Raw genomic sequence first — 13328 nt, 5'->3', positions numbered from 1 at the left:
TTCACTAACTCTTACTCAGCTGACCAACTTGTGCCTCCAAATTTCTGATGGAGGACCTTATTTCATTCATGAAACTGAGAGTGGCCTTAGATAGATCAGAGACTATATTTGCTAAGCCAGAGAGGCTCTGCTCAGAATTCTCTGTCTGTTGTTGAGAAGATGATGGAAAAGGTTTGCTGTTGCCAAACCTATTTCTCCCACCATTATTGTTGTTGAAGCCTTGTTGAGGCTTCTGTTGATCCTTCCATGAGAAATTTGGATATTTTCTCCATGAAGGATTATAGGTATTTCCATAGGGTTCTCCCATGTAATTCACTTCTTCCATTGTAGGATTCTCAGGGTCATAAACTTCTCTTTCAGAGGAGGCGTCTTTAGCACTGCCGGATGCAGCTTGTAATCCAGTCAAATTCTGAGAAATCAGATTGACTTGCTGAGTCAATATTTTGTTCTGAGACAATATGGCATTCAGAGTATCAATCTCAAGAACTCCTCTCTTCTGAGTCGTCCCATTGTTCACAGGATTTCTTTCAGAAGTGTACATGTACTGGTTATTTGCAACAATCTCAATGAGCTCCTGGACTTCTCTAGGGGTTTTCAGGTGAAGAGATCCACCAGTAGAATGGTCCAATGATATCTTGGATAACTCAGACAGACCATCATAGAATATACATATGATGCTCCATTCTGGAAGCATGTCAGAAGGACACCTTTTAGTTAATTGCTTGTATCTTTCCCATGCTTCATAGAGGGATTCACCTTCCTTCTGTCTGAAGGTTTGGACTTCCACTCTAAGCTTGCTCATCTTTTGAGGTGGAAAGAATTTGGTCAAGAAAGCATTGACCAACCTTTCCCAAGAGTTCAGGCTTTCTCTAGGTTGTGAGTCCAACCATGTCCTAGCTCTGTCTTTTACAATAAAGGAGAAAAGCATAAGTCTGTAGACTTCGGGATCAACCCCATTGGTCTTAACAGTATCACAGATATGCAAGAATTCAGCTAATAACTGATGAGGATCTTCAGATAGAAGTCCATGAAACTTGCAATTCTACTGCATCAGAGAAACTAATTGAGGCTTAAGCTCAAAGTTGTTTGCTTCAATGCTAGAAACTGAGATGCCTCCTCCATAGAAGTTGGAAGTTGGTGCAATATAGTCACCAAGCATCTTCCTTGCATCTCTGGCACTGTTATTGGGTTCGGCTGCCATGTCTACTTATTTTTCAAAATTCGCTGAAAGGTCCTCTCCGGAGTGTTGTGCTTTAGCTTCTCTTAGCTTCCTCTTCAGAGTCCTTTCAGGTTCAGGATAAGCTTCAACAAGAATGTTTTTATCCCTATTTTTGCTCATATGAAAAAGAAGAAAACAAAAGGGAGTAGTGAAATCCTCTATGTCACAGTATAGAGATTCCTTGAGGTGTCAGAAGAAAAGAAGAATAGAGGAATGAGGTAGAGAAAGAATAAGAAGAATTCAAGCACAGATAGAGTGAGAGAGAGGGTTCGAATTATAAGTAAAAGAGAAGTGTTAGCAAATAAATAGAAAGAGATGAGAGAGAGGGAGTATTCAAAAATTTGAAAAAGAAATAAAATAAAATCAGAATTGAAAATAATTAGTTAATTAAAAAGATTTTGGAAAAAGTGGTTAGTGATTTTCGAAAATTGGAAGTGGAAAAGTGGTTAGGTGGTTTTGAAAAAGATAAGAAATAGTAATTAGTTGAAAAAGATTTGAAAATAATGTTGAAAAGATAAGAAGTTAGAAAAAGACATTGAAATCAAAATTTAAAAAGATATTATTGAAAAAGATTTGATTTTAAAAAGAGATGATTGAAAAGATATGATTGAAAAAGATTTTATTTTTAAAAAGATATGCTTGAAAAGATATGATTGAAAAATATTTGATTTTTAAAAATTGATGACTTGACTAACAAGAAATTAAAAGATATGATTCTAAAATTCAAAGGATGAACCTTTCTTATCAAGAAAGTAACAGACTTGAGATTTTGAATCAAAACATTAATTATTAGTAAGGATTTTTGAAAATACGAGATAATATTAAGAAAAAGATTTTTGAAAAATTAGTTTGAAAATTTTCAAAAACATTAAAAGAAAATAAAAAATGAAAATTTAAAATATGTTTGATGCAAAAAGTTATGAATTAAAACATGAAAAATTGAAAAAATTTGAATTGCAAACAAAATTACCTCCCTTGTGTCATCTTGGCGTTAAACGCCCAAGATGCTATCCATTCTGGCGTTTAACGCCCAGAATGCTACCTCTTTGGGCATTTAACGCCCAACCAGGTATCCTGGCTGGCGTTGAACGCTAGAAATTCTTCTTTAGTGGGAGTTTTTCTAAACTCCCAGAATGCTGCCTGTTCTGGCGTTAAACGCCCAGAACGCTGCCCATTATGGCGTTTAACGCCCAGAATGATAGCCATTCTGGTGTTTAACACCTAAAATGCCTCTTTATTGGCGTTTTGACACCAGTGGGCTCTTTTTCTCTGTGATTCTTCTGCCTTATGTTCTGAATCTTCATTTCTCTGTAATATTTACTTGAAAAGATATATTATTTTTTTATTTTTGAATTTCTAATGAAGAGATAGAAAAACAACAAAATGAAATAAAACATAAAAATGCAAGATCAAAATAAGTAATTCATGCAAGGACACTTTGAATGTCAAGATGAACACCAAGAACACTTTGAAGATCATGCTGAACATCAAGAACATATTTTTGGAAATTTTTAAGGAAAGAAAGACATGCAAGATACCCAACTTAGAAATTTTGAATGTTCAGACACTATGCTTTTTAAAATGCATATGAAAAACAACATAAAACACAAAATAGGAAAATCAATAGTCGAACAAAGGAAATCATCAAGAACAACTTGAAGATCACAGAAGAACACAATGCATGAATTATTTTTTTATTTTTTTTATTTTTTGTCGAAAATAAAAATAAAAATTACCCAATCTAAGCAACAAGATAAACCGTCAGTTGTCCAAACTTGAACAATCCCCGGCAACGGCGCCAAAAACTTGGTGCACGAAATTGCAATCACATTTTTGCAACTCCGCACAACTAACCAGCAAGTGCACTTGGTCGTCCAAGTAATACCTTACGTGAGTAAGGGTCGATCCCACGGAGATTGCCGGCTTGAAGCAAGCTATGGTCATCCTTTTGCACACTGTCACTGTGCCCAACATTCGCGAGTTTGAAGCTCATCACAGTCGTCCCATGCCAGATCCTACTCGGAATACCACAGATAAGGTTTAGACTTTCCAGATCTCAGGAATGCTGCCAATTGGTTCTAGCCTCTACCACGATGGTTTAAATCTCACGAGTTTGAGTGCTCTGTTGTCAGGAGATGCAGGTCAAACCTGTGGATTAGAAACCCAAGAGATATGCACTCAAGCTGTCGCCCAATGACTACGTTGAGCTCATGTAGAATGGAAGTGGTTGTTAAGCACGCTTTCATAAGTGGGGGAATGATGATGAGTGTTATGGATCATCACATTCTCCATGTTGAAATACGAGTGAGTATCTTAGAATAGAAACAAACGTGATTGAATAGAAAATAGTAACTGCATTAATCCATGGAAACACAGCAGAGCTCCTCACCTAACCTATGAGGTTTAGAGGTTAATACTGTAGAAGATACAATAGGATTTGTCAAAAATGTCATAAGTTGCAAAATAAATATCTAAAAGTAATTTTTATAATAAACAAGTAACCTAGGTTTACAGAGAATGAGTAACTAGATGCAGAGAGTGCAGAAATCCACTTTCGGGGCCCACTTGGTGAGTGTTTGGGCTGAGCTTCCTAGCTTTCACGTGCATGTGCCGTTTCTGGAGTTAAATGCCAGCTTGGATGCTAGTTTGGGCGTTTAACTCCAGCTTTGGTGCCAGTTCTGGCGTTTTACACCAGAAAAGGTCTCTGGTGGGCGTTTAAACGCTAGTTTGGCCCATCAAATCTCAGGAAAAGTATAAACTATCATATATTGCTGGAAAGCCCAAGATGTCAACCTTCCAACGCAATTGAGAACGCGCCAATTGGGTTTCTATAGCTCCAGAAAATCCACTTCGAGTGAAGGAGGGTCAGAATCCAACAGCATCTGCAGTTCTTTTCCAGCCTCTGAATCAGATTTTTGCTCAGGTCCCTCAATTTTAGCCAAAAAATACCTGAAATTACAGAAAAACACACCAACTCATAGTAAAGTCTAGAAATATGATTTTTGCATAAAAATTAATAAAAATACAACAAAAAGTGAATAAAATATGCTAAAACTATATGAAAATACTACCAAAAAGCGTATAAAATATCCGCTCATCACAACACCAAACTTAAACTATTGCTTGTCCCCAAGAAACTAGACAAATAAAATAGGATGAAAAGAAGATCGTGGTGCAATAAAATCTCAGAGTCTTTAATGAAGCTCAAATTCAAATTAGATGAGCGGGGCTTATAGCTTTTTGCTTCTAGTAGTTTTGGCATCTCATTTTATCCCCTGAAACTCAAAATGATTGGCTTCCTTCAGAACTCAGCATGCAGATAGTGTTATTGATTCTCCTAGTTTAGTATAGTAATTCTTGAACACAGCTACTTTATGAATCTAGCCCGTGACCCTAAGCATCTTGTTTTCCAGTATTACCACCAAATACATAAATGCCACAGATACCTAACTGGGTGAACCTTTTCAAATTATGACTCAACTTTGCTAGAGTGTCCAATTAGAGGTGCCCAGAGTTCTTAAGCACACTATTTTTGCTTTGGATCACGACTTTAACCACTCAGTCTCAAGCTTCTCACTTGGACCTTCATGACACAAGCACATGATTAAGGACAGCTTGATGTAGCCGCTTAGGCCAGGATTTTATTTCCTTGAGCCCTCCTATCCATTAATGCTCAAAGCCTTGGATCCTTTTTACCCTTGCCTTTTGGTTTAAAGGGCTATTGGATTTTTCTGCTTACTTTTTTTTCTTTCTTTTTCTTTATTTTTCTCAAATATTTTTTTTCGCAAGCTTTGTGTTCTTCACTGCTTTTTCTTGCTTCAAGAATCAATTTCATGATTTTTCATATTATCAATAATATTTCTCTATTTACATCCTTCTTTCAAGAATCAAACATTACTTAAGTTTCAGTAAAAAAAATTATGCACTGTTTATGCATTCATTCAGAGAGCTAAAGCAATGCCACCACATATAAATAATTTGAATTTTTCTTATTATATACTCGAGATATTTGTACCCTCGCTCTTCTAAAAAAATCTACTATTTTATTCATGTTTGATGATGATAAGAAAATTAAATTATACCCAAATTGATCAAAAAATGATACTAATGCTCATGCAATCCTAATATAGGTTCCTAATAACAAAAGTTATCACAGAGTTAGGACTCAACAATGATGGTGTTTTTGCGGAAAAACGAATTTCCAACACACAAATCCAACCGGCAAGTATACCGGGTCACATCAAGTAGTAATAACTCACTTAGAGTGAGGTCGATCCCACAGGGATTGATGGATCAAGCAACTTTAGTGGGTGATTAGTTTAGTCAAGCTAACATTGAGTGAATTGTGTGAAGTGTAGCCAACAGAAAGTAAATTGCAAGGAATTTAAAAGAGGCAGAAAATAAAATTGCAGGAAACTTATATAACAAGAAAGTAAAATGGCTAAAACTTAAATTGCAAGAAAATTAAATTGAATGAAAAGTAACGGGGCTGGGGTGCTGGAAATTAAAATTCAACAAGAAAATGTAAAGAGCATTCAAGCAGAGAGCTAGAATATGAAATGGGATGCAGTAGATTTCAAACAGAAAAGTAAAAATGCTTGAAGAATTCAAAATAGAAAGCGATGCTTAATTTGCAGCAATTTAAAAGAATGTTAAAGATCTCAGGGAATCAATGAGACTAGAGAACAAGTCTAGATCTCAAGCCCTTCCTTGATCCAACCAAGAACAATTGCAGAAAATTAAAAGAACAGATTGTAGAAGAAGAAGATTTAAAACAACAAATGAAAATTGAGTTATGCAGTAAGAGAACAAGATGAATCTCAAATCAGGAATGAAACAGAATTCCTTCCTTCCCAATCCAAAATTCCAAAACAGCAATGAAAACTAAGAAAGAGAGCTCTCAAATCCTAATACTCCCTAGTGGAGCTAGCCTTCTCTACAAAGATGGAAATGATGCCTTATATAGGCTTTACCAAATGAAAAATGAAAATGAAATTAAAACAAATTACAAAAATGAAAATCCTAATTTAATTGATCCATGTGCCTTTGAGTGATGATGTGGGCTTAGCTTGCTTTGGATTTGAGGAGAAATGGGTTTGGTTGGCCTTGATTCAATTTGGTGAGGAATTGAATTAAATTGAATTTTGGTTGATTTTTGGCCCATGACACTCCCAGGAGGCTGCCCTGCCCTTGTGGAGGGCAGGGCAGAAAATGTTCGTGCGTCCTTGGTGCGTGCTGGTTGGTGTGAGTTGGTGCTGCAGGATGCTGCCCTGCCCTTATGGAGGGCAGGGCAGAAATTTTTGGTGCACCAGATTCTGCCCGTGCGTGCACTATGTTGCTGCCGAAGCTCCCTTGGTGTGCCAATCTGGTGCGCTGGCCGTGCACCACAAAATGTTACCCTGCCCTTGCGGAGGGCAGGGCAATGTTTCCAAAAAATGAAGCTCCGCGTTCGAGACTTGGTGGATGCACACGCTACTTCTTTTCCTTGGTTTATTTTTGCTTATTTTTGGCCCTTAAAGATGCCTTTCGTTCCTGCCTCAATTGTACGCCAAATATGGATTTCTATATATCGTTGGAAAGCTCTGAATGTCAGCTTTCCAACGCAACTAGAAGCACATCAATCGGACGTCTGTAGCTCAAGTTATAGCCCTTTGAAGTAGGCATGGTCATGTTGTGAGCGGCCAAATTTTAACTTAGCGAAAATTTGCTCCAACCTCACTTTGTTTCATCATGATTCTGCCCTGCCCTTGGCAAGGGCAGGGCAGTGTGCGTGCTGGTGGTTTTCTCCTTTGATTTGGTCATGGGTCACGCTTTTAAAAGCGTGGCCTAAGGCTCCAAAGTGTACCCCAACTTCAAAGTGTACCCCAAAGCTCTTTTTTCTCCTTTTTTTGTGCTTCTTTGCTTCTTTTTCTTCTTATTTCCTACAAGATTTATAAAATTAAAAGATCAAGGAAATCTTCCAATTAAGTACACAAGAATGCAATATTTAAGCACTAATCATCAATTTCTTGTATGAAAAAGCATAGAAAAATAGGTATATGATGACTTGTCATCACAACACCAAACTTAAACCTTGTTTGTCCCCAAGCAAGAAAAGAATCATGCTATAGAAATTGACAATCCAAGGTAAGATGAGTAGCAAGTTAATGTTCATGGCAAGCTAGTTTTCTATGCATGCTACAATTACAAAAGAGATGTAAATAATTGATGCTTCTATCTAGCTTATTTTATGAAATCTTTTTCTTATAATTCTTCCTTGAAACAAGCTTTTGATTTTTTTTTTAGCTTCTCCTTTTGGGTGCTTTGCCCCAAGAGTTAATAACAAAGCTACGACTTCTAAATGCTTTGTTTTCAAGTATTACCACTTGATACATAAGCACCACAAGCATTTGAATTAGAGGACTTCATTAAGCTCATTTTTTTTCTTTTCTTGACTCTCTAATCATTGATGCTCAGAGCCTTGAGCTTTGAGGGAGTGCTTTTGCACTTGAGCCTAGCCTTGACTTCTAAGTGTTTTGTTTTCAAGCATTTGGCTTGATACATAAACACCACAAGCACTTAGCAAATAAATTGCCATTGGTACTCAGAGCCTTCAGCTTTCTCATTCTTTCCCTTTTTCTTTTCTTGCCTTAATTGTATTTGCTTCTTCAAGGTTTTCATGATTTCAAAAGATTTCACAAAATGTACTAGATGAAAAACTTCAATTAAATGAAATCCAATGCAATTGAGCAACAATTAATCATACTAGCTTTCCAATACTTGTATGCACATGCTAAAATCTTCTTTAATGCCTTGTTTATTTATGATCATGATACTTTATTGCTTTTGAATTCATAAAGCTCAAGTTGGTAGTTATAATGCCACAGCACCATGTTTCAATCAAAATTCAAGCTATGCTTAGTCATACCACACATGCATACAGAGAATATAAAGACAATCATGCAATTTAAAGTGCTGGAAACAAAGGAGAGGAAAAGGAACTTTACAACCTTGTAGTTCATCTTCATTATTGTTGTCCTTTTTCTCCAATTCTTCCCTTTCCCTTGCCAACATAGAGTGCTTGCTCATCCTCAAGCAACAATTAGAACAATGGCTATGGGGCTAAGATGGATCATGAATGTCTTACACAATGAAATGTTAGTAGCACATGTGTTTTAAGCAAGCAAAAATGAAAAATAACAATCAAGGCACAAAAGACAGCAACATTTGATTGCAAGCATAAGAAGGTGTGCACAATACTTTGCATAAAGAATAAGTGGCACACCAAACTTAGTGTGACACTTTCACTTGGAATTGATACAAGTATCTAATAGATATTGGAACCAAATTTTGTTGCATAGCAATACCAAACTTAGAATGCAATCATATGTCAATTTTATTTAAAACAAAACTAAATGAAACTATTGTATGTTAAAGACAATCACCAAGCCAATAATTTGTCATGAATAAAGCTCTCTTGGTAATGTATTAACAAACACAGTAAATAAGCAAACTAAAATGAAAGCATTAAAAACAAAGAATTAACTAAAGTAAACAGAATAACAAAATATCAAACCAAAAGAAAATTAACACTGCAAAGACATTATAGTTATGCAGACAAGTGGTGTTGCTTGAATGAATTGCATAGAAAATAAGTGGCACACCAAACTTAAAATCTTGGTGTGTCACTTTCATTTTTGATTTGATGCAATCATCCAAAAAGATTGAAAACAATTTGTTGCAAGGCAACACCAAACTTAGAATGTAACCATTATGCCAATTTATTGAATTTAAACAAAGCATAGAAAGAAATATACCTACAGTTGGGTTACCTCCCAACAAGTGCTCTTTTAGTGTCATTAGCTTGACATGTTGCTCTTCACTTTCTTCCTCTTCTTCCAGTTTGTTAAGAGGAATGACCTCAAAGGGGGAGAAGATTCAGCTACTGTCCCTTGCCTTGGCCTTTCCTCAGCAAGCTTCCTTTTGCAAATGGCTTGATTGATCTTGCTTGCTGGATTAGGGACAGAATTGGTGCTCTTGTTAGTTGCCTTCACTTCTTTGAATTCAAGACTTGGTTGCTGTGTGATTATTGGAGTTTTGTATTCATCCAGGGCTTTTTGCATTGGTGGTTCCAAGAGTTTTTCTTCTATGTACTTCTCTGCTTCACTTGAGTTTGACTTCTCTTGATTGTCTTCCTCACTTTCTTGATCCTCCACTTCTTCCCTTGTCACCTCAAGTGCAGTTTCATTTTTAACCACCTTATTCTTCATTGAAAGTTCACTTGATGCAGTGGCCTCTTTATCTTACTCTTCTACTTTCTCCTTCACATCCATCAATTGGCCTTCATTTTCCTTGCTCAGTGGTTCTAAGCTCCTCCTTGTTTGCTCTAAGGTCCCATTCATCTTCTTGAGGATGGTTTCTTTCCAGGATTGGGGTTGTGTGTATCTTTCCACGAGCTTTCTATGTATTTCAATGGCTTGAAGGTAATCCTCATCTGCTGGTTCAAAAGATGAAGGTTGAGAGTAATTTTGGTGACGTGGATGTGTTGTGGTGAAGTTGTGTTGAGGGGTGTGGAATGAGTTATGTGATTGATGGGATGACTTGTATGGATTTTGGAGGAAACTTTGTGTTGAGGCATAATCAAGTGATGAAGAACTTTCAAATGAGAAACTAGGACGTGAGGGTGGATGCTCTTTCATTCCTTGGTGATACACCCAGCCACCATTAGAATAATGACTTGAATCATTTTGTGGTGGTGGGAAGTATCCCATATGATTCTCTTGCTCATCTTGTGTCTCTGAAGCAAATCTCCATGAGTTGGAGTGCTCAGAATGTGTATTCTCTTGGTGATATTCCCAACCATCATTAGATATTGGTGATGGTGGATGATATCCCATAAAATTTTGTTTGACCATAAGATGAGTTGAACTCCATTTGTATTTTGTAAACATCAATGAAATTTGAAATTCATGTCACAGAGAGGCAATAACTCAAACACCTTGATTTCACTTTAAAGCAGAGAACAAAAATAAAAGAAATGATTAATCTAGACTTCTCACCCACTTAATCATTGTTGATCTAATCAATCCCCGGCAACGGCGCCAAAAACTTGATGGTGTTTTTGCGAAAAAACGAATTTCCAACACACAAATCCAATCGGCAAGTATACCGGGTCGCATCAAGTAGTAATAACTCACTTAGAGTGAGGTCGATCCCACAGGGATTGATGGATCAAGCAACTTTAGTGGGTGATTAGTTTAGTCAAGCTAACATTGAGTGAATTGTGTGAAGTGTAGCCAACAGAAAGTAAATTGCAAGGAATTTAAAAGAGGCAGAAAATAAAATTGCAGGAAACTTAAATAACAAGAAAGTAAAATGGCTGAAACTTAAATTGCAAGAAAATTAAATTGCATGAAAAGTAACGGGGCTGGGGTGCTGGAAATTAAAATTCAACAAGAAAATGTAAAGAGCATTCAAGCAGAGAGCTAGAATATGAAATGGGATGCAGCAGATTTCAAACAGAAAAGTAAAAATGCTTGAAGAAATCAAAATAGAAAGCGATGCTTAATTTGCAGCAATTTAAAAGAATGTTAAAGATCTCAGGGAATTAATGAGACTAGAGAACAAGTCTAGATCTCAAGCCCTTCCTTGATCCAACCAAGAACAATTGCAGAAAATTAAAAGAACAGATTGCAGAAGAAGAAGATTTAAAACAGCAAATGAAAATTGAGTTATGCAGTAAGAGAACAAGATGAATCTCAAATCAGGAATGAAACAGAATTCCTTCCTTCCCAATCCAAAATTCCAAAACAGCAATGAAAACTAAGAGAGAGAGCTCTCAAATCCTAATACTCCCTAGTGGAGCTAGCCTTCTCTACAAAGATGGAAATGATGCCTTATATAGGCTTTACCAAATGAAAAATGAAAATGAAATTAAAACAAATTACAAAAATGAAAATCCTAATTTAATTGATCCATGTGCCTTTGAGTGATGATGTGGGCTTAGCTTGCTTTGGATTTGAGGAGAAATGGGTTTGGTTGGCCTTGATTCAATTTGGTGAGGAATTGAATTAAATTGAATTTTGGTTGATTTTTGGCCCATGACACTCCCAGAAGGCTGCCCTGCCCTTGTGGAGGGCAGGGCAAAAAATGTTCGTGCGCCCTTGGTGCGTGCTGGTTGGTGTGAGTTGGTGCTGCAGGATGCTGCCCTGCCCTTGTGGAGGGCAGGGCAGAAATTTTTGGTGCACCAGATTCTGCCCGTGCGTGCACTATGTTGCTGCTGAAGCTCCCTTGGTGCGCCAATCTGGTGCGCTGGCCGTGCACCACAAAATGCTGCCCTGCCTTTGCGGAGGGCAGGGCAATGTTTCCAAAAAATGAAGCTCCGCGTTCGAGACTTGGTGGATGCACACGCTACTTCTTTTCCTTGGTTTATTTTTGCTTATTTTTGGCCCTTAAAGATGCCTTTCGTTCCTGCCTCAATTTTACACCAAATATGGATTTCTATATATCGTTGGAAAGCTCTGAATGTCAGCTTTCCAACGCAACAGGAAGCACATCAATCGGACGTCTGTAGCTCAAGTTATAGCCCTTTGAAGTAGGTATGGTCATGCTGTGAGCGGCCAGATTTTAACTTAGCGAAAATTTGCTCCAACCTCACTTTGTTTCATCATGATTCTGCCCTTGCCCTTGGCAAGGGCAGGGCAGTGTGCGTGCTGGTGGTTTTCTCCTTTGATTTGGTCATGGGCCACGCTTTTAAAAGCGTGGCCTAAGGCTCCAAAGTGTACCCCAACTTCAAAGTGTACCCCAAAGCTCTTTTTTCTCCTTTTTTTGTGCTTCTTTGCTTCTTTTTCTTCTTATTTCCTACAAGATTTATAAAATTAAAAGATCAAGGAAATATTCCAATTAAGTACACAAGAATGCAATATTTAAGCACTAATCATCAATTTCTTGTATGAAAAAGCATAGAAAAATAGGTATATGATGACTTGTCATCAAACAACCTTGTAGGAGATAGGTGCTCCTTTAATCTGTGGGATGCTTGGCGCTTCAAAGGAAAGACTCTGGTGGTTTAGCTCCTGTAGCTCACGCCCTTGTTGCTTTTGTTCCTTGAGCAAATTGCAAAGCATGCTGTTCTGATTCTGCTGCTCTTATTTGAGTTGATCCACAGCTTCTTGCAGCTTGGTAACAGATTGGGGGATTTCTGGGAGAAGCTCATCCGCCCTCCTCTTGGTGGGGTTGTCTTGAGCTTGAGATCCATCCATTATCTTTTTAGTGATTGAGTGCTCAGTTGGGATGAACTCATCTAAGCTCATATGTACCCTTGCATCCTTACATAACAGATAAATCAAGCTTGGGTAGGCCAATTTGGGCTCAATAGATTCCCTTTGTGAAATCATGTACATTTCACAAGGAATTAGCTGATGAACCTCCACCTCTCTTTCCAACATAATACAGTGAATCATCACTGCCCTTTTTATAGTAACTTCAGAACAGTTACTTATGGGAAGTACAGAATGCCCAATGAAATCTAGCAAGCCTTTAGCAACTTGCTTGAGATCTCCCCTCTTTAGTTGGTTTGGGACACCTTTTGTGTTGGTTATCTACTTGGTTCCAGGGAGGCATATGTCCTCTAGAACTTGATCCAGCTTTTTATCTTTAGCCATTTTCCTATTAAACGATTCTGGATCATCTTGCAGTTGAGGAAGTTTAAGACTTCTCTTACTTTGTCAAGGTGAAAGTAAATAATCTTCCTCCTGACCATAGTCTGAAAGGTGTGGAAGGCAGTTCCCTCTATTCTTTACTTATCTGTTAGCCACAGATTTGCATAGAATTCGTGGACCATGTTTCTTCCCACATTTATTTCAGGATTAGCTAGGATTTTCCAGCCTCTATTTCGAATCTGCTCTTGGAACTCCGGATATTCATCTTCTTTTAGTTCGAATTTAAATTCCGGGATCACTGATCTTCTGCACGTGATTTTGAAGTAATGGTCTACATGTTCTTTGGTGCAGAACCTCTCATGCATCCAAGGTTTTAGATTATTCTCTTTCTTGCCTCTTGGAGTGGTTTGTTTTCCTTTAGGGGCCATGATCTTGGTGAGTTTTAGCTCATTGATCACGGAAAAATACAC

At 37.5% G+C, this 13328-nt stretch overlaps 1 non-coding gene across 1 annotated transcript; it reads left to right on the top strand.

The window, feature by feature from the left end:
- The first annotated feature begins 688 nt into the window (after positions 1 to 688).
- LOC112765599 (small nucleolar RNA R71) lies at positions 689 to 796 on the top strand. The gene has a single exon (XR_003183842.1). It is a non-coding gene; the product is annotated as a small nucleolar RNA R71 (small nucleolar RNA).
- Positions 797 to 13328: the final 12532 nt, after the last annotated feature.

The sequence above is a fragment of the Arachis hypogaea genome, chromosome 2, assembly GCF_003086295.3.
Source record: "Arachis hypogaea cultivar Tifrunner chromosome 2, arahy.Tifrunner.gnm2.J5K5, whole genome shotgun sequence".
Taxonomy (NCBI): domain Eukaryota; kingdom Viridiplantae; phylum Streptophyta; class Magnoliopsida; order Fabales; family Fabaceae; genus Arachis; species Arachis hypogaea.
This window is presented reverse-complemented; position numbering and strand designations above follow the sequence as displayed.